Here is a 20875-nt window from a genome sequence, read left to right on the forward strand (position 1 = left end):
TATACGTATTTGTCCGCATCCAAAAGATACTAACGGATATGCAGTAAAAATCTCTACAAGCAACTCTTGAAAATCAATAAGAAAGATATAGAAACCCCAATAGAAAAAATATGAACAAGCAATTTAGAGAAGAAGAAACCTAAAATCAATAAACAGAGAGAGAGATACTTAAACTCATTAGAAATCCGAGAACTACAATTTAGAGCAGTAATAGCTATCATTTTACACCTATTTGGCAAAATTTTCAAAACTGGTTATTGTCAAGCATCGGCAAGATGTGGGTACAAATGCCCGTAGCGTATGCAGCCGTTGTGGAGAATGATCTGGTCCTCTTAGTGAAATTAAACACGTGCCTGCCTGCCCAGAAGCCCCACTCCTGGGCGCACGTCCGAAGCGGTGGTCCAGTGGGCCTGTGGGGGACACGTACGGGAGTGTTCATCAAGGTTTGGGGTGGCAGGGGGGTGAAGGCAGCATCAGGGCGTGTGGGACCACTCGCCGGGACCGTCCGTGACTGTTTCGACTCTCTTTCTATAGCTGCCTGGTAGGACTGAACTTCCCTGCCGTTAACAGTTAGGTAGAACCACGTGACACACTCTGGCCATCGGAATGCCGGCAGAGGGGATGTGTGTCACCTCCGGACGGGACTCAAGTCAGTGCCTGCTTTGCTGTGTTCTTTTACCTCCGGCATGGCACCTGGCAGCGATAGAGCTGATGCATCGGTCTCTGGGCGATTCCAGTGAGCAAAGCCCTCCTGCAGTCTGTAGTGGGCAGGCAGTATGAATGAGAAGTAAGCCTTTGTGGCTTTCAACCATTTCAGTCTGGGGCATATTTGTTACCGTCGTGTAAGCGACGCTGACGGGTGCAGTGGCCACAGGTAGACGTTGGAAGCTGTGCACTAGGGCACGCACAGCAGCGTGCATAGGTCTTACAAAGAGTTCTGGGTAGGGGAGAAGCTGAACGAGATCTCTCCCACAACACCATTTACCTCAGTTAAAAATAATGTGCCCCAAACAGTTCACGCATTTTTCCCAGAACACGTAACACACAAAAGGCTATGCCTCGAACATACTACAATTGCTGCTGATGGTGGGAAGGGAGATACAGCCGAGGGGGCACGAGTAAATCACCGAAACGTGACCTTGCACAGGCCAGCGAGGGCTTGGCCGGGACCTGGGGTGACAGCTCAACTCTTCTCCCGAGTTCCACTAAAGGGAAAACGACTTCCCCCTTGGAACCCCCTCCTGAAACCATCTAATCATGCCTTGTTTACTGTGTATCCTGTTAGGGAGTTTATATCATAAATCTAGTGTAGTGTAGAACGATAAGTTACATATACCTTAATATGTAATATAGCATCTTACACATGTGTCATTATATGAGCTATGTAAATATGTAACAACGTCAGAATATAACACAATTTAATCTACAGTAAGATGAAATTTATGATGTAGTATAGCGTATAAATTGTGTATAATTACATACAAACCATATTACAGAAATACATCCGTAGCGATGTGTTATGAATAATTTGTACTATCTTGCGACACGGCACAAATAGTATTTGAAATCTCTGAAAATTGATAAAAGTATTAAAAAGTATTTGGCCCATTGTAAACACTCAGGAAATACAGAGTTTTACTATTACAGTCGTATGTACATGAGTAGCAAAATACTGAACGGTACTGGCACATGGTAAGTCCTCTGTCAGTGGTGGCTTGTATCACCACGGTCGTACCCATGTGAGTCCTTAGCACGGTGCCGACTCAGTAGTTGTTAAGTCTAATTACAGTACACGCAGCGACTATTCTTTGGGGTTTTCCTAAGCTGTACGATCATATCATCCACAGGTAATGATGGCATTTCCTTCTACTTCCTCAGGTTTTTAATTCCAATAGTAATTATTATGTTTGTGGAATCGTACTGGAAGTGTAACCAGACCTTCCAGAGTGGAATTAAATAGCAGTGATGAGAGCAGGCACTGTTTTCGTTGCTCCTGACTTCAAGAATGGTGAGCATATCACTGGCTGCTGGACCCATGCTCACTTGGGAGATGTATACATGACGTGAAAGAGATATCCCTTTTATTACTTTCCTGCCGAGGGCTTTACAAAACAACCAGGAAGGGTCCCAAAGTTCTCCAATGTCTTTTTAAAAAATATATATATATAATTAATTGTCAGGTTAGCTAACACACAGCGTATACAGTGTGCTCTAGGTTTCGGGAGTAGATTCCTGTGATTCATGACTTACGTACAACACCCAGTGCTCATCCCAACAGGTGCCCTCCTCAGTGCCCATCCCCCATTTTCCCCTCTCCCCCGCGCCCCCCCCCCCATCAACCCTGTTTATTCTCTGTATTTAAGAGTCTCTTACGGTTTGCCTCCCTCTCTGTTTGAAACTATTTTTTTCCCCTTCCCTTCCCCCATGGTCTTCTGTTAAGTTTCTCAAGTTTCACATATGAGTGAGAGCATATGATATCTGTCTTTCTCTGCCTGACTTATTTCACTCAGCATAGTACCCTCCAGTTCCATCCACGTTGCTACAGATGGCATGATTTCATTCTTTCCCATTGTCAAGTAGTATTCCATTGTGTATATAAACCACATCTTCTTTATCCATTCATCAGTTGATGGGCATGTGGGCTCTTTCCATGATTTGGCTATTGTTGAAAGCGCTGCTGTAAACATTGGGGTACATATGCCCCTGTGAATCCGCACTTCTGTATCCTTTGGATAAATTCCTAGTATTGCTATTGCTGGGTTGTAGGGTAGTTCTATTTGTAATTTTTTGAGGAACCTCCATACTTTTCCAGAGCAGCCGCATCGGTTTGCATTCCCACCAACAGTGCAAGAGGGTTCCTGTTTCTCCACATAGTCGCCAACGTCTGTTGTTTCCTGAGTTAATGGTAGCCACTCTGACCAGTGTGAGGTGGTGTCTCAGTGTGGTTTTGATTTGTATTTGCCTGATGATGAGTGATGTTGGGCATCTTGTCATGTGTCTGTTGGCCATCTGGGTCTCTTCTTTGGAGAAGTGTCTATTCATGTCTTTTGCCCATTTCTCCACTGGATTATTTGTTTTTCGGGTGTTGAGTTTAGCCTCCACTACATCATTGCTTTACATCATTACATTACTAGTGTAGTCATCAAGACAGTATGGTTCTGGCACAAGAACAGACACACAGACCAATGGAATAGAATAGAGAACCCGGAATTGGACCCACAAATGTATGGCCAGCTAACCTTTGACAAGGCAGGAAAGAGTGTCCGATGACAAAATGACATTCTCTTTAGCAAATGGTCCTGGGAGAACTGGACAGCAACATGCAGAAGAATGAAACTAGACCACTTTCTCACACCAGACACAAAAATAAACTCAAAATGGATGAACGACCTAAATGGCAGACAGGAAACCATCAAAACCCTACAGGAGAAAACAGGCAGCAACCTCTTTGACCTCAGCCGCGGCAATTTCTTGCCCGACATATCTCTGAAAGCAAGGGAAATAAAAGCAAAAATGACCTACTGGGACCTCATCAAGATAAAAAGCTCCTCCACTGCAAAGGAAACAATCAACAAAACTAAACTAAGAGGCAACAGACTGAATGGGAGAAGATATTTGCAAATGACCTATCGGATAAAGGGTTAGCATCCAAAATCTACAAAGAACTTACCAAACTCAGATGCCTTTTGAACCTTCATTGAGCAGCGTGATGTGTCTGCTCTTTGGACCCATTGATATGGAGAATCCCATTGGCCAGTTTTGCGATCCTGTCCCGTAAACCCCTCTGGCTTTTGTCTGGATCCCATCGTCTCTAATGTAACCCATCTCTCACTTTATAAGTAGTGTGTCAAGCATCAGGGTCAGAAGACAAAGCCTCACTATCATTTTAGGAAGAACCAAATGGGCAAGAAGCAAGCCTAACACGACAGCATCCTTCTAAATGTTGCCAAGTTGTTGAAGCAGCTTTGACAAATGCAAAGCAGCAGTGGAATGCAAAAGAACTATGGTCAGAATTGCTTTTTCTACAAGCGGGCATGGGTGGAAACCTAAATGCATCTGAAAGCTCATCTAAATTTAAACTCTTACATTGGAGGTTCGGGTTTCCAAAGATGCACTGAACTATACCTGAAAAAGCCCTTGCCTTGATCACGTGTGTAGGTGAGTTAATTCTATGTGCAAACTTAAAATTCCTAACTGAAGAAGAAGCAGGTGGCCCTTAAGTAGAATTTTTATTTGAGGTAGGTAGGTATAAAGCAAATCCTGGGTTTTTGTTTCTGTCTTTGTTTCTGTCTTTGTTGGGTAGGAAGAAACGCAAGACTGAGCTGTTGATTTCAGCACATCAGCGGGTTTCATTGAGGATTGAACCTTGGTCACGTGGACTCTTATTGTCACAGGCACACACTTGGGACTCCTGTGGCTTCCATATTAGTATTACTACTTAATAAGAGTAAAAGCCTTAAGGCAAATGATAAGCTACTATTACAACTTCAATTTATTGCTGAAACTATTATAAGAATATTTGAACCTCTATATGAAGATAATGGAAATGTTTGTAGTTGTGGATGGAAGCAATTATAGACTTCTATATGGGGTAATTTCTCAATTGGTTGTATAATAAGCTATAATTTTATGGGTAAAGGTTTAATGCTTTGTTACCATGTACTGTCGTTTTGAATTTAACCTGTATTACCTACTGATTTTTAGATTTTCACTTACTAATTAAGGAAAGACCTCTTCTCTTGTGAAATGTATTCATTTCTGTGTTGGACTCGTGTTCCAGGAGACAAATAAGAATTATTCTAGCTATTCCAGTGACAATAATTCCTTTCTGTGTGAAGGCAAGAAAATGTGAATTTTCCCTTAAAACTTTCTGTATTAACAGTCTGGTTTCTGCCTCACCTGTTAACCATTTTTCTTTAGGAGCCTCTGTTTCTTTGATCCACATCTATGTATGGCCAATCTATTTGTGACCTGTGTTTTCAGTTTGAAACTAAGGAGAAAATTGTAGCACCAAATTACCCAAATGAAACTATATTGAGGGTTCCTTGAACTTTAGGAGTCTGAGACATTTCACACTTGAGAGGCATCAGAAAAAAATGTCATTGTGGACACTGCCAACAGAGGCTGCTTAATAATTGAGAAACACAGAACAGTGGGAGGAGTACTGAATAATTGCAGATTTACCAAATACAGTGTGATTTTGTTTTTGCGGTGTGATTTCTAACGGGTCTTCAGATGTTTGCTAAGCACTATTAAATTATAAAACCCTAAAGAATGTAGTTTCACATGCCCTCACTGGCCACTTAGTACAATGTCGAAGGATCCCTCATTTGAGGGGCTGTTTAGTAATCCCAGCCCTGTGTGCAGTTATCCATTTCTTAAAGTCTTTGTTCACTGAAACCCAATTTAATGGAGACTCTCTCTCTTTCTTTTGAGGTACCCCAACCTTGGTACCATGCAGCATTTTTTTTTTTTTAAATTTCTTCCCTTTTGGAAAAAGATGAGGAACCGATTCTTATCTGTGGCTCATGGATCCTTCTGACAGCTGAACTCAGTTGTTCTCAAACTTGAACTTCATCTCTGAAGCAGCCGTGTGTGTGTGTGTGTGTGTGTGTGTGTGTGTGTGTGAACGGTCTAGGTAAGTGGGGGTCAGGGAAGTCCTATGCTCACCTCCCCGATATCAAGAGCGTCACATTGACGAGCTTATTCGTTTCACCAGAAAGTTGATTGAAATGCCGTCCTGTTTCTCCAGTGGGTTCATTCCACAACTGTCATTCCAACAGGTAGTCTTTCCATCATTCACGCTCCTGCTAATCCCACCCCCGAGGCCACCCCTCCCAGCCAAACTCTCCACTTTTGGTTTGTGTTTCTGGAGAACCTCAGTTTGGAAAGGAAGGACCGAGGTGCAAGGCCAGAGGTCCCAGGCGGCATCGTAAAAGTCCTGAATTACAAGCACACATTTGGGTCTCAAGATGTGTGCTTCGGGGACATGGGGTGCACCAGGGCCTTGCTGGGGGCTGTGCCCTGTGTCTGAGCTCCCCTCTCAGCCCCCACCCTCTGCCCACATTTCTGGGCTCAGGCCAGTGTCACCCCCTCAGACACACTTCCCCGATCACACCTTCTTTTTTTATTTTTCAAATTAAAAAAATTTTTTTGAGTTTATTTATTTATTTTGAGAGAGAGAGAAAGTGGTGGGGAGGGGCAGGGAGGGGGGTGGCTGGGGGAGAGAATCCCAAGCAGGCTCCACACTGTCAGCACAGAGCCGGGTATGGGGCTCGAACTCCCAAACTGTGAGATCTTGACCTGAGCCGAAATCGAGAGTCAGATGCTTAACTGACTGAGCCACCCGGGCCCCCCTTATTTTATTTGATTTTTCCCTGATCACACCTTCTAAAGTGACGCAGCCACCACCACATCACGGGGTTTCAGGTGGACCTGGTGACCTGCTGAGTCACCTTGATTATTTATTACGTTACCATTTTACTGTCTGAGTTCTCTCTCTAGAACGAGAAGGCTTTCCCTGCCCTGTTTGCGGCCAGCGGTGCCTACACAGCGCCGGGCAGATAGTAAGTGCCCAGTAACTATTTGCCGAGCGGGTGAAATAGTCTGCGCTATGACAGGCAGTGAAAGCATCTTTTTAAGTTTCTATTCAATCCAAATGGTTAACACGCAGTGTAATATCAGGTGTACGATACAGCGATTCAGCACCTCCATCCGTCACCCGGTGGTCATCCCGCAAACGCGCTCCTTAAACCCCAACCCCTGCCCGCCTCCCCTCTGGCGACCATCAGTGTGTTCTCTGTAGTTCGGAGTCTGTTTCTTGCTTTGCATCTCTCTCTCTTTCTCTCTCTCTCTTTTCCCCCTTTGCTCCTTTGTTTTGTTCCATTTATTTATTTATTTTAGAGAGAGAACGTGTGCGCGCAGGGGAGAGGGACAGAGGAAAAGAGACTGGGAATCCCAAGCAGGCCCCATTCTCAGCTTGGAGCCTGACATGGGGCTTTATCCCACGACCCTGAGATCACGACCTGAGCCAAAACCAAGAGTCAGACGTTCAACCAACTGAGCCACCCAGGCGCCCTCGCTTTTGCTTTTTAAATTCCACCCATGAGTGAAATCATCCGGTAATTGCCCTTCTCCGGCTTACTTTGCTTTCGCACGCTAATTACCGGCTCCATCCGTGTCCTTGCAAATGGCAAGCGTTCTTTCTTTTTTATGGCTGAAAGCTATCCCTGTGTGTTGCTGTGTGTGTGAACCACATCTTCTTTATCGATTCATCGGTCGATGGACATTTGGGCTGTTGGCATCATTTGCCAACTGTGGACCGTGCTGCTGTAAACCTGGAGGAGCCCGTATTCCCTTGAACTAGCGTTTTCGTATCCGTCGTGTAAAAACCTAGCAGTGCCAGCGCTGGATCATGGGGAAGTTCTCTTTTTAACTTTTTTCAGCCACCCCAGACTGTTCTCCAGAGCGGCTGCCCCGCGTTGCCTTCCACCAACAGTGCAAGAGGGTCCCCGTTTCTCTGCATCCTCGCCGACACCTGTTGTTTCTCGTGTTTTTAAACTATAGAAAAAATTACTCTTAACAGATTTATGCAGAGGAACTACCAGAATACCATGTTGATAAAAGACTAACCCCAAACTTGATATCAACAGTCCCCTTGAGCCTGCTTCACTGAGCCCCGTAACAGTGAAATACCACGTTAGGAAAGTACTTTGCCTTCCTCCAGAGGCGTGCTTCGTGAAGACGGGAGCCACATCTGCCTTGGTCACCGTGATCTGCTCTGGTTCTCGTCTCAAGGAGGCACTCACCGAGTTTGCGATTAGAAAACAGTTCTAAGCAGTGTTTTGTCAGTGGGCTGCATCACAGAGTTTATTTCCAATCTACCAATTTGGGGTGGTTTTTTTAAATTAAGCGGGGTACCTGGCTGGCTCAGTAGACCATGTGACTCTTGACCTTGGGGTCGTGAGTTCGAGCCCCACGTTGGTCTTAGAGATTACTTAAGGAAATAAAAAAAATTATAAATAAAAAAAAAAATAAAGTGTCTTGGGTCAGACTTTAAAATTGCAGGTTCTGGGGGCTCCTGAGTGGCTTAGTCAGTTAAACATCTGACTTGGCTCAGGTCATGATCTCACGGTTCGTGAGTTCGAGCCCTGCGTCGGGCTCTGTGCTGACAGCTCAGAGCCTGGAACCGGCTTCGGATTCTGTGTCTCCCTCTCCCTCTACCCTTCCCCGGCTCACGCTCTGACTCTCTCTGTCTTTCAATGATAAATAAACGTTAAAAAAAAAAAAAGATGTAAACATTTTAATCTTGAAATTTAGGGGTTTTCATTTTTTTTGGAGATTTCTTGTTTTTTAAAAAAATGTTTTGAGAGCGAGAGAGTGAGTGGGGGCAAGGCAGAGAGAGGGAGACAGAGATCCCAAGCAGGCTCCACGCTGTCAGCACAGAACCTGATGCGGGGCTCGAACTCACGAACCCTGAGATCATGACCTGAGCCGAAATCGAGAGTCAGACCCTTAACCGACTGAGCCACCCAGGTATCCCAAGGATTTTTCTTTTTAAATTTTTGGTTGAAATGTCAAGAATATACAGGATGACGTGGGATTGTAATGTACAGCATGGTGAAGATAGTTTACTGTCCTGTATTGTGTGTTTGGAAGCTCCTGAGAGGGTAGGTCTTAAAAGTGGTCATCACAGGAAAAGAAAGGTTTTGTAACTATGAGTGGTGTTGGATGTTGACTAAACTTCCTCTGATGATGGTTTTGGGATATATATACATATATCAAATCATTATGTGGTGCACCTAAAACGAATACAGTGTTATGTCTGTGATAGCTCAGTAACCAAATTTAGAGAGAATAGTGTAACGAACCCCCATCCGCATCACTCGGTTTCAGCACATATCCAGTCCCAGCCCGTCCCGTTTCGCCTCTGCCCGCCTTGGTGACGTGCTGTAGCTGTGTCGCCCCTTCTGCCAAGAGCTCCTCCCTTCCCAACTCCGTGCTGGGGGGTGTACTACTGGGAGCGATGGGCGTGCTTACGTCGCGGAAATCGGCAAATACTACAGACCAGGACTCCCCTGCCCCCACCTCTGTGCCAGGGAGCCTGCCGTTGGGCCGTTACCGGCATGCCCTTGCTCCCTCTCCCACCCTGCCCTCCACCCGGCTAGATTATCTGGGAGCATCGTTATTTTCTTTCAGTGGGTACACCTAAAAGGTTAGAATTCCTTCAGACCTTTAATTCCCTGTCACACATAAAAGAGTTCATTTTTTTTAGAATGTTTTATTTATTTTGAGAGAGACAGAGAGAGAGAGGGAGGGAGGGAGACAAACAGACTGAGGATGAGCAGGGGAGGGGCAGAGAGACAGGGAGACACAGAATCGGAAGCAGGCTCCAGGCTCCGAGCCGTCAGCACAGAGCCCGACGTGGGGCTCGAACTCACGGACTGGGAGATCATGACCTGAGCTGAAGTCAGACGCTCAACCGACAGAGCCCCCCAGGCGCCCCAAGGACTTCCTTCTTTTTTAAGACTGAGTAGTATTGGGGCGCCTGGGTGGCTCAGTCGGTTAAGCGTCCGACTTCGGCTCAGGTCACGATCTCGCAGTCCGTGAGTTCGAGCCCTACGTCGGGCTCTGTGCTGACGGCTCAGAGCCTGGAGCCTGCTTCCGATTCTGTGTCTCCCTGTCTCTCTGCCCCTCCCCTGCTCATCCTCAGTCTGTCTGTCTCAAAAATAAATAAACGTTAAAAAAAAAAAATTAAAAAAAAAAAAAGACTGAGTAGTATTCTGTTGTGTGTCTGTGCAACATTTTCTTTATCCGTTCATCTCTAGACAGACTTAGGTTGTTTCCTTGTCGTGGTTATTGTAACACCAGTGAACACGGGAGAGTAAATCTCTCTTCAAGATACTGATTACATTCCTTTTGGCTCTCTGCCTAGAAGTGGGGTTGCTGGATCATGAGTTCGTTCTGTTTTAATTTTTGAGGTTTTCCGTAATGGCTGTACCAATTTACATTGCCATCAGCAGCGTACAAGGATTTCCTATTCCACACATCCTCATCAACACTTACCTTTTGCCTTTTGGACAACAGCCGTTCTGATAGGTGTAAGGTGATGTCTTATGGAAGTTTTGACTTGCATTTCTCTGGTGATCAGTGATATTGAACACCTTTTATATACCTTTCGGTCATTTGTGTTTCTTCTTTTGAGAAATATCTATTCAGGTCCTTTGTCTATTTTGTAATTGGGTTATTTGGGTTTTTTGCTATGATTTTGGATATATATTTTGCGTATTAACCCCTTATCAGATGTATGGTTTGCCCATACATTCTCCTGTTCCATAGGTTGGTTGCCTTTTCACTCTGTTCATGGTTTCTGTTGCTCTGCAGAAGGCTTTTAGTTTGATGTCATCCTGTTTGTCTCTGTTGTGCTTTTGCTGGCTGTGCTTTTGGCGATATCCAAAAAATCATTGTCCAAACCAGTCTATAAGCTGTTCCACTATGTTTTCTTCCATTAATTAGAATTGCTCTTACATTTATGTCTTCAATCCATTTTAAGTTGATTTGTGTATATGGTGTGAGATAAGAGTCCAATTTCATTCTTTGGCATGTGGATATCCCGTTTTCCCTATACCCTTTAGTAAAGAGATTGTCCTGTTCTTCATTAGTACTCTTGTCAAAAATCAATTGACCATGGATGTGAGGATTTATTTTGGGGCTCTCTATGCTGTTCCATTGGTCTATATGTCCATGTTTATGTCAGCACCATAGTGTTTTGATTACTGTAGCTTTGTAATATGTTTTGAAATATATTTTAAAGTGTGATGCCTTTAGCGTTTTTCTTCTTATTCGTGATAGCTTTGATTATTTTGAAGTGTTTTGTTCCACAATAATTTTAGGATTTTTTTTCTATTTCTGTAAAAAATGCCTTTGGGATTTTGCTAGAGAGTACATTGAATTTGTAGATAATTTGGGGTAGTACAGACATTTTAACAATATTTATTTCCCAGTCCATGAACATGGGATGTCTTTCCATTCACCTGTGTTGTCTTTAATTTCCTTCATTAACATTTTATAATTTCAGTGTACCAGTCTTTCACCTCTTTGGTTAAGTTTATACATAAGTATTTTATTTTTTTGTTGTTGTTGCTGTTGTGAATGGGATTTCCTTCCTTCTTTTCTTTTCTTTTCTTTTCTTTCTTTCTTTCTTTCTTTCTTTCTTTTTCTTTTCTTTTCTTTTCTTTTCTTTTCTTTTCTTTTTTTCCAATGTAACATTTTTAATACCCAACGTTTTAAACATAAGGCAAAATAGTCTTAGGCAGGCAACCACTGCAAAATTTTTAAATGTCCATGGTGATTACACAGGTACGGATCACATGTAGTATTTAGTGTATGGTCAAGCTAATTAAAAAGAAGTCGAAAACAAAGTTAAACTTAAGAAACAATACTGCTTTGAAAAGCTTCTGATGTTAATTTACTTCTGGACAAATAAGGGGGAAAGCCATCAGTAGGAACCTATTTTAATTTTAGTCTCTATCCTTAAAATTGCCTAAAAGTTCTTAGAACACAGAAAAACTAAATTTTGAATGCATTTGTAATAGCTTAACAATTTATGTGCCTTATTAAGATCCTTTAATTGAATGTTTTGAAATCAGTCATAATTCACTGCAATGATAAATCAGAAAAAGGAAGCATTTTTAAACGGCCTGTTACTATGGCCTGGCCAAAAGTAATTATCGATTAGTAACAACACATACAACAGATTGAGAAATTAAATCCTCTGCTATATACTTTTAAGTATTTTGTCAGACTTGAGAAATGTTTCTGTCAATAACATTCATTTCCCCACAAATGCAATTCTTTTTTAAACAAGAAAACAGTTCTTTCTCTCCAGATTTTTATGTTTATCAGTGCAAAGTGAAACAAAGCAATCTCAGTAGAAATGGCTTATTACAATGTTATTTTAGAAAGGCTTATGCTTCAAAATGTACTGAAAGATACCCAGTCCAAATCGTGAGAATCCTCAACCTTGATGGCTTCTCTGCGGCCACCTTTGTCTCTCCCTGGCCTCCCAGGGGCTTGTCAAGAGAGGCCAGCCCCAGGGGCGCCTGGGTGGCTCGGTCGGTTAAGCAAGCGTCTGACTTCAGCTCAGGTCATCATCTCGCAGTCTATGAGTTCGAGCCCCGCGTCGAGCTCTGTGCCGGCAGCTCAGAGCCTGGAGCCCTGCTTTGGATTCTGCGTCTCCCTCTCTCTCTGCCCCTCCCCTGCTTGCACGCGCTCTCTCTCTCTCAAAAATAAACATTAAAGAGAGAGAGAGAGGCCAGCCCCTCATTCATATCACTTGCAGAAGTTTCTCATCATGTCTTGTCAACTTGTTGAACATCTAGATTCTTAAATAGTTTGTTTCACCTTTTTTTCCCCCAACGCTTGTGTTCCTCTCTTCCGAGCAGCCTTTTTATGTTCATACTCCTTTTGATTTCCAGCGCAGAACACGTCCTTAATTTGTTCCTCATCGACACTGGGAATGGGTTTCAGGAGATTCAGGAAAACGCCACCTGGTCTTCAACCAGCGTGCATTGTGGAAAGGCCGCCATTGAGGCGACTTCAGCGGTTTCCATCAGAAGTTCAGCTGACCCTTTGTTCCCCAGTCAGCCTCACTGCTGATCAGATCTCTCTTTGGTTTCTGCAACCTGAATGAAATTTCATCAGCCACTTTCTCTTGCAGATCGTCCTCTGCGATCTCCTACCGGCCTTGATAGTTCGTTTCTAGTCTGTCCCCCAGACTCTCTTTAACGGGTTGTTTCTGTGCGAGATGACCTTGCCCATTTTCCTCTTCCTTTGACCCCCTCCTTTTTTTTGCCACCGTGCATATATTCATCTACATGTTTGTCTCATTCTTTTGTGTATGTTCTTGAGATTTCCTCTTAAGTTTCTTAGCAAGCAAGTAGCTGTAGGCCTCTGATTGTCTGCCTCTGACAGTAGCAGTCTCCGTTCCCAAGATACCAAGTTCAGTGGCCACTGCATCTTGAGTCTATTCTTGTAGCATAGCACCCCCTGTGTCGTTAACCTTCTTTCCTCCAGGAACAGCTGGTTTCTGGCTTCTGAGGCCAAACTGAAAAGGCCTCTGGTGTGGGAGGAGAGTTAAAACGTTTCTGTCGCTGGGGCGCCTGGGGGGCTCAGTCGGTTGAGCGACTGACTTCGGCTCAGGTCACGATCTCGCGGTTTGTGGGTTCGGGCCCCGCGTCGGGCTCTGTGCTGACGGCTCGGAGCCTGGAGCCGGCTTCCGATTCTGTGTCTCCCTCTCTGCCCCTCCCTTTCTCATGCTCTGTCTCTCTCTCTCTTTCTGTCAAAAATAAATAAACGTTAAAAAATTTAACAAAAAAATTAACTTCCTCTTTGGATAGTTTGTTGTTCGTGTAGAGAAACGTGGCTAATTTTTATGTGTTGATTTTTAATTTTGCAAGTTTGCTGAGTTCATTTATTCTAACAGTTTTTGTTTTTGAGTCTTTAGAGTTTTCCACATACGCGAATCCAGTCACCTGCAAACAGAGATACGTCTGCTTCTTCCTTTCCAATTTGAATGACTTCTTTTTCTTGTCTAATTGTTCTGGCTACAATTTCCAGTACTATGTTGAACAGAAGTGGCAAGAGTTAGCATTCTTGCCTTGTACTGGATCTTGGAGGACAAAGCTTTGAGTTTCCCCCCATTGATTATGGTATTAGCTGTGGACTTTTTTCATATTGACCTTTACCGGGTTGAGGTGAGTTCCTTCTGTACCTATTCTGTTGAGAGTTTTTCTCGTGAGTGGATATTGAACTTTGTCAAACGTTTTTCTGCATCAGTTGAGATGCTCATGTAATCTTTTATCCTTCATTTTGTTAATGTATTGTATCACATTGATTGATTGGCATATATTGAATTATCTTTGCATCTTAAAGGGCTAAATCCCACTGGGTCATGGTGTATGATCCTTTCAATGTGCTGTTAAGTTTGGTTTGTTAGTATTTCACTGAGGATTTCTGCATCTGTGTTCATCAGAGATACTGGCCTGTAGTTTTCTTTTCTTGTGGTATCTTTATCTGGCTTTGGTGTCAGGGTGATACTGGGTTCATAAAATGAGTTTGGATGTCTTCCCTCTTTCTCTGTTATTTTGGAATGTTTGGTAGAATTCACCCATGAAGCCATCTGGTCCTGGGCTTTTCTTTGTTGGGAGAGTTTTGATTACTGATACAGTCTCCTGCATCGTTATTGGTTTGTTCAGGCTTTCTGTTTCTTCTTACTCAGTTTTGGTAGGTTATATGTTTCTAAGAATTTATCTACTTCTGCATTATCCAGTTTGTTGGCATAGAATTGTTCATAATATTCCCTTATAACTCTTATTTCTTTTTTTTTTTTAATTTTTTAATGTTTATTATTGAGAGACCAGAGAGAGAGACAGAGCACGGGAGGGACAGAGAGAGGGGGAGACACAGACTTCGAAGCAGGCTCCAGGCTCCAGGCTCCAGGCTCCGAGCTGTCAGCACAGAGCCGGACGCGGGGCTCGAACTCACGAATCACGAGATCATGACCTGAGCCGAAGTCGGACGCTTAACCGACTGAGCCACCCAGGTGCCCCCATTTCTGATTTTTTAAATTTGAGTCTTTTCTCTTTTTAAAAAAAAAAAAATTATTTTTAAGCAATTTCTGCACCCAAGTTGGGACTGAAATCCAGGACCTCGAGATCAAAAGTCACTTGCTCCACAGACTGAGCCAGCCACATGCTCCCGAGTCTTCTCCCTTTTTTTCTTAGCCTGGCTAAGGGTTTGTTGCTTTTGTTTATCTTCTCAAAGAACCAACTTCTGGGATTTCTTTCCTGTTGTTTTTATATTTGATATATGTTTGCCCATATCTTATTAGTTCCTTTCTTTTGCTAGCTTTATGCTTAGTTTGTTTTCTCTAGTTCCTTGAGGTGTAAAGTCAGGTTGTTTATTTTGAGATCTTTCCTCTTGTTAATGTAGGTGTTGATCACTATAAACGTCCCCCTTAGTACTCTGTTCGCTGCATCCCTTAGGTTTTGGTGTGTTGTATCTTCATTTTTGTCTGTCTCAAGGTACTTCGAAAATTCCCCTCGGGGTGCCTGGCTGGCTCAGTTGGTGGAGCACGTGACTCTTGGTCTCAGGGTTGTGGGTTCGAGCTCCGTGTTGGGTGTAGACGTTACTTAAAAAGAAAATCTGGGCCACCTGACCTGGGTGGCTCAATTGGCTAGGCGTCCAGCTCTTGGTTCTGGTACAGGTCATGATCTCGCAGTTTCGTGGGTTTGGTCCCCACATCGGGCTCCGTGCTGGCAGTGTGGAGCCTGCTTGGGGTTCTCTGTCTCCTCCTCTCTCTGTCCCTCCCCCACTTGCACTGTCTCTGTCTCTCCCAAAACAAATCAATAAACCTAAAAAAAATTTTTTTAAAACAAACAATAAATAAAAATCTTAAAATTCCTTTTAATTTCCTCTTTGACCCTAAAGTCATTCAAGAATGTATTGTTGAGTTTCTACATATTTGAATTTTCTCATTTCTTACTGTTACTTAGTGATTTCTAGTTTTATTTCATTTTGGATGGGAAAGACACTTAGAATAATTTTGGTCTTCTTAAATTTGTGACCTAACGTTGATTTATCCTGTTCCTGCTCAGAAGAAAGTTCTGTATATATGTTAGGTCCACTTGGTCGATAGTATTGTTCATGTCAGCTGTTTATTGACTTCCTGTCTGGATGTTCCATCCATTGTTGAAAGACTACTGATTTTTCATGTTGGTCTCATAAACCTGTTCTTTCCTACATTCTTACTTTTTAGTAATTTTTCTGTGGATTTTTTTGGGGGGACTCATGATACTTACATCATTTGCAGTGAAAGATAAAAATAGAAGTTTTACTTCTTTCTTTCGAGTTCTCAAGCCTTTAATTGCTTTCTTTTGTCTAGTTGAATTAGCGTGTATTTCCAATACAATGATAAATAGTAGGGCAATATGGCATCCTTGTCTTTTTTGTTTCTTGTTCCTGACATTAGAGGTTCCTGCTTGTTCCTGCTTTTAGAGGTTTCTCATTAAGTAAAATGTTGGTTTGGGGAGAAAAAAATTTTATAGATATTTAATATGTCTATAGTAATTGGTTGCATAATCAATTATTAATATAAATAATATAGTTAAATATAATTAATATATTTATAATATTTAGTATATTAATATATAAAACATGTAGGAGATAAAGTATATTTTAGGTACTATATATGCACATATACGGTGTACTATGTATATTATACAGAGATATGTTATATATATATATATATATAGAATATATATATGTTATATATATATGTTTTATATATATATATATATATATATATATAGTATACATGTAGTCATTACATTAAGAAGGCACCCATTGATTACTGTTTTATTGGATTTCCAAAAATATAAATGGGTATTAAATTTTGGCACATATTGCTGTTCTGCTAATATTGAACCAACCTTGCATTTGTAGAATACATCTCCCCTAGGCATGATGTATTATTATTTTTTTTAAATTTTTTTACGTTTATTTATTTTTGATAGAGACAGAGCATAAGTGGGGGAGGGGCAGACAGAGAGGGAGACCCAGAATCCGAAGCAGGCTCCAGGCTCTGAGCTGTCAGCACAGAGCCTGACATGGGGCTTGAACTCACAAACCATGAGATCGTGACCTGAGCCAAAGTCGGATGCCCAACCGACTGAGACATTCAGGCGCCCCAGGATGTATTATTTTTTAAGTGTAATATTGGATTCTGTTTGCTTCTATTTTAAGATTTTCACACTGATACCATAAGTGAGATTGGTCTATAATTTTATTTTCGGATGCAGTGTTTGGCATGTTCTAGAATCCACGTTATACTTGCTTTACAATAATAACTTTGAAATTTTCCTTTGGTTATACTCTGGAATAATTTAAGCAGCATTAGAATTATTTGATCTTGAACGGTTTCGTAGAATTCTCTGTGAAACGACCTGGGTCTGGTGCCTTCTTCCTTTCTCTCACTTCAAAGTATACATTTGTTAAGTATGCAGACTGAAATCTGCACGAATCATAGGTGTATAGCTCAATCAATTTTCTCACAGTTGTTTAATCAGCAGTTAGGTCTACAAACAGATGCCCCCAAAGCCTCCCTCATGTTTCCTTCCACTCACTGCCTCCCCACTCCAGCAAGAGCCCCGAACCTTCTTGTCATGGTGCTTCACTAGGCTCTGTATTATGGTAACTGATTTGCTTAGAATTAGTTAATTAATTAATTAATTTATTTAGTCTCCCCTGGGGTCAGTTTTGAGATACATTGTTTTTTCTGGACAACCATCTATTTCATCTAGGCTTTCAAACTGATTTACATAGAATTCTACAAATTAATCTCTTATGATTTGAAAGTTTCTTCCTGTCTTCTTCCCCAATCCTTAAAAACTGCAGGGACTCGATATATCTTTCTAGATGTTCCTTCAAGGTCTGTGCCACAGGAAATTATCAATCGTGTGTGTGTGTGTGTGTGTGTGTGTGTGTGTGTGAGATATTGTTATTAAATATATATTTTTCTGTCTGCCCAGCTACCTAGCTACTTATCTAGCCATCTAACTATCTTGCTATCCAGGCATCTGTGTGTATTTCACATGGTGGAGAAAATGCAAGGGCAGCTACAAAGCATTTGCATTCCTGATAAAAGAGGGAGTCGGCTGGGCTGTCTGTCCCTGTCCTCTCTGCCTTGGGCTAAGATGTGATACCTAATCTTGTGAGCCTGAGAGAGAAGCCAAGAGAATCGTGGAGGCCTCGGCCTGCCATTGATGAGCTGCTTAAATAACATCAGAAACCACCCTCAGAATTCTTCAGGATTCTTGTGAAGTGAGTTACAAGCCTCTTTCCATCCGTGCCACTCCAGGTCAGGGGTCTGTTATGTGCAGCCGGACACATTCTTAACCGATACAGAGGATAAATGAGACAAAACCAGGAAACTTGAGTTGTTCATAGTATATGAGTGTTTAATTAAGCACAGAAAGATTATCACAGAGACACCAAATCCCCTAACTCTAAAATAGGAACCTGGGTAGCAATCCCTCAAATTAAGTGCTTACTGCAGTGGCGTTTTTAGTGTAACTGTTGTTAAAAGCATAATTTGCATAAATTATTCAGAGTGTTTTAGATATCACTTTTCACGATTTTGTACAGTGGGGTACAGATTGGGTACATCTTGTACAGATGATAGGACGCATCCTCAGAGGGTTTCAAAGAGATTAAATGAGATAGTCCACAAAAAGGGCCTAGGACAGCACTTAATCCCATGGTAAAGTAACCCATAAGTGTTAATTATAATGTGTTTTTTTTTTTTTTTAGTTTTTTATTTATTTAAATAATCGCTACACCCAATGTGGGCTTGAACTCATGACCCCAAGATCAAGAAATGCGTGCTCCACCGACCGAGCCAGCCAGATGCCCCAATCATAATGCTTTAATAATCGATATTAATATAAAATACCGATGTTAGCTACTCATATATGGATGGCTAGCCCCTTCTCATCTTTTGCATTCCCATAAGAAAAGTCACCTCCCTCGAGAGGCCCTCTCTGGCTATTCTACCTCAAGTGGAATCCCTCCCAAATACTTCCCATTCCCCATTGCCCCAGTCTTGTCGTTAGCTCAGAGATGTTGTCACCATCTGGAATTCTTTTGATTATTTATTTAGTAAATGTATGCCTCCCCTGATAGAATAGAAACCCCACGAGAGCAAAACTCTCCGTGGCTGGCTGAGGTCCCACACGGGATCCCCATACATTTGTTGTATAAAGAGATGACCAGATGTCCAAGAAACTATTAGAAGAGAATGCCATTTGACATAGGAGGGTTTTGCAGTGGTGGTCATTTTGGGGGTGTGATTTTGCCCACATTTAAATAAAAATGAAGATGGATAAAGGTTACGCTCGGGGCGCCTGGGTGGCTCAGTCGGTTGAGCGCCCGACTTCGGCTCAAGTCGTGATCTTGCGGTTCGGGAGTTCGAGCCCCGCGTCGGGCTCTGTGCTGAAGGCTCAGAGCCTGGAGCCTGTTCGGGTTCTGTGTCTCCCTCTCTCTCTGCCCCTCCCCCGTTCATGCTCTGTCTCTCTCTGTCTCAAAAATAAATAAAACATTAAAAAAATAATAAAAAAAAGATTATGCTCAATTCTAGACCCTCCTCATATTAGGCCTTATTGGGGGCTTGGTGGTTTATTACTGTGTTTTTATTTATTCTCTAAAAGGTCTGTGGTTATATATAGTCTATGTACCTTTGGAAAGTGGTATCTAAGACACCGTGAATAACAAAAGTGATACCTAAAACATTGTGATTAACAAACTGTTACCTGTAGAAACAGAGATGTAAAATTCAGCTGAAATTTTAAAAACTAATGGCTACTTGTAATCAAAGATTTAAATGAAATTCTTCATAATTATTTGGCTTTCTGAAGATCTTAGATTTTAGATTTTAAAGTAGCCCTCTACAAGTTATGTTTGGGGCCAGCTCAGAGGGAAAACAGAAATGGGAATGTTTTAAGTAGAAGGAGTAAGTCCTGAGGAATAGAAGGAACCCTCAGACACATTTGAGTGACCGACAGCGGCCCCACAGCAAACCTCTGAACTGGTGGGAGGGCAGGAGTATGTCCAACGCCACTCTCTGAGGGAACAGGACCCCCTCCCTGCTCCATCACCAACCCATCTGTCCCATGACCACCTGACTGGCTCTGGAATCCAGGAGAGCCCTGCAGGATTTCCCTTTGGGGTCACAAGTCATGGACTCCTGACAGCTGGCATCCTGGAAAGAACAAAGGAGACCTTTCCCTCTTTTTTCTGTATCTTCTAGAAGGACAGTATGGTGTGGTAGTCAAGCAGTGGGGTTTGGCTACCTGAGTTTGAAGCCCATTTTCCCTGTTTACTAGCCATGTTTCTTGTAGCAAGGTGCTTTGGCCTCTCTAGGCCTCTGTTGACTCCTTGGTAAAATGGTGGTGATGGCCAAAACAAGCTCATTGGGCAGTGCTTGGCACATAATAGGTACTGGATAATTGTGACTTTTATGACCCTCCCTCTGGAGGTCATTATACAGTGTCTGCCAGTGTGGACCAGCGAGGGGGGTAGGGTTCTGGGGTATCATGTTCTTGGTGTAACTGCTCTATGGCCTGAGGATTGGTTTGCTCATTTTGATGGATCTGTGGCTAGTGTTACGGTAATCTTACGTGGATTATTCAGAGAAGGTTCTGGGATTTCTACGGAGGGGGCATACAGGCAGCCATTTTGGAAGAGTCGGTCATCTTGGTGGGCTGTGGTCTTGATGGCTGGTACGCAGGTTTTACTTATGTATTTGGAGTACTTTGGAGGATGATGGGGATTGGTGGGCTGGTCTTTGGCCGTATTTGCATAATCTCTTACGTAGATTGCTGTTAATTTGGGGGAGTGTGTATTAATTTGGGGGGGCTTTTGAGGGTTGTTTTGCGATTAAATCTGCATAGCATACACACAGTTTTTATGTGGATGGAATATTACATAGGAAGCTTTCGAAGGGTTTATGGAAATAGGTTATTTGCTACTTTCTCTGCCCTCCTTGGGGCTTATATTTTGCTCACTTCTGATGAGCTATGTATGCTAGAGGATTAATTTGGTTCGGATTAACTTTACCTGGAAAATAAGTGGAGTTTTGGTGTGATTTACAGAATCAACTTAATATTTCATTTGACCAGTTTCAGAGGGTGCGGTGGTTGGTGGTGCAGTTCCTCCCGCTGCTCCAGGAAGCAGTGCCGGGGGGGGGGGGGGGGGGGGGGGGCACAAGCTTAAGGGATGAGCCCGGGGATGAAGATCAAGGGGGCTCCAGTAGACCCCA

At 42.6% G+C, this 20875-nt stretch overlaps 1 pseudogene; it reads right to left on the bottom strand.

Annotated features, from left to right (window-relative positions):
• Positions 1-11973: 11973 nt before the first annotated feature.
• On the bottom strand, positions 11974-14237 carry LOC102964448 (annotated as a pseudogene).
• Between the last annotated feature and the right edge of the window lie 6638 nt (positions 14238-20875).

The sequence above is a fragment of the Panthera tigris genome, chromosome A3 (genome assembly GCF_018350195.1).
Source record: "Panthera tigris isolate Pti1 chromosome A3, P.tigris_Pti1_mat1.1, whole genome shotgun sequence".
In the NCBI taxonomy this organism is placed as follows: Eukaryota; Metazoa; Chordata; class Mammalia; order Carnivora; family Felidae; genus Panthera; species Panthera tigris.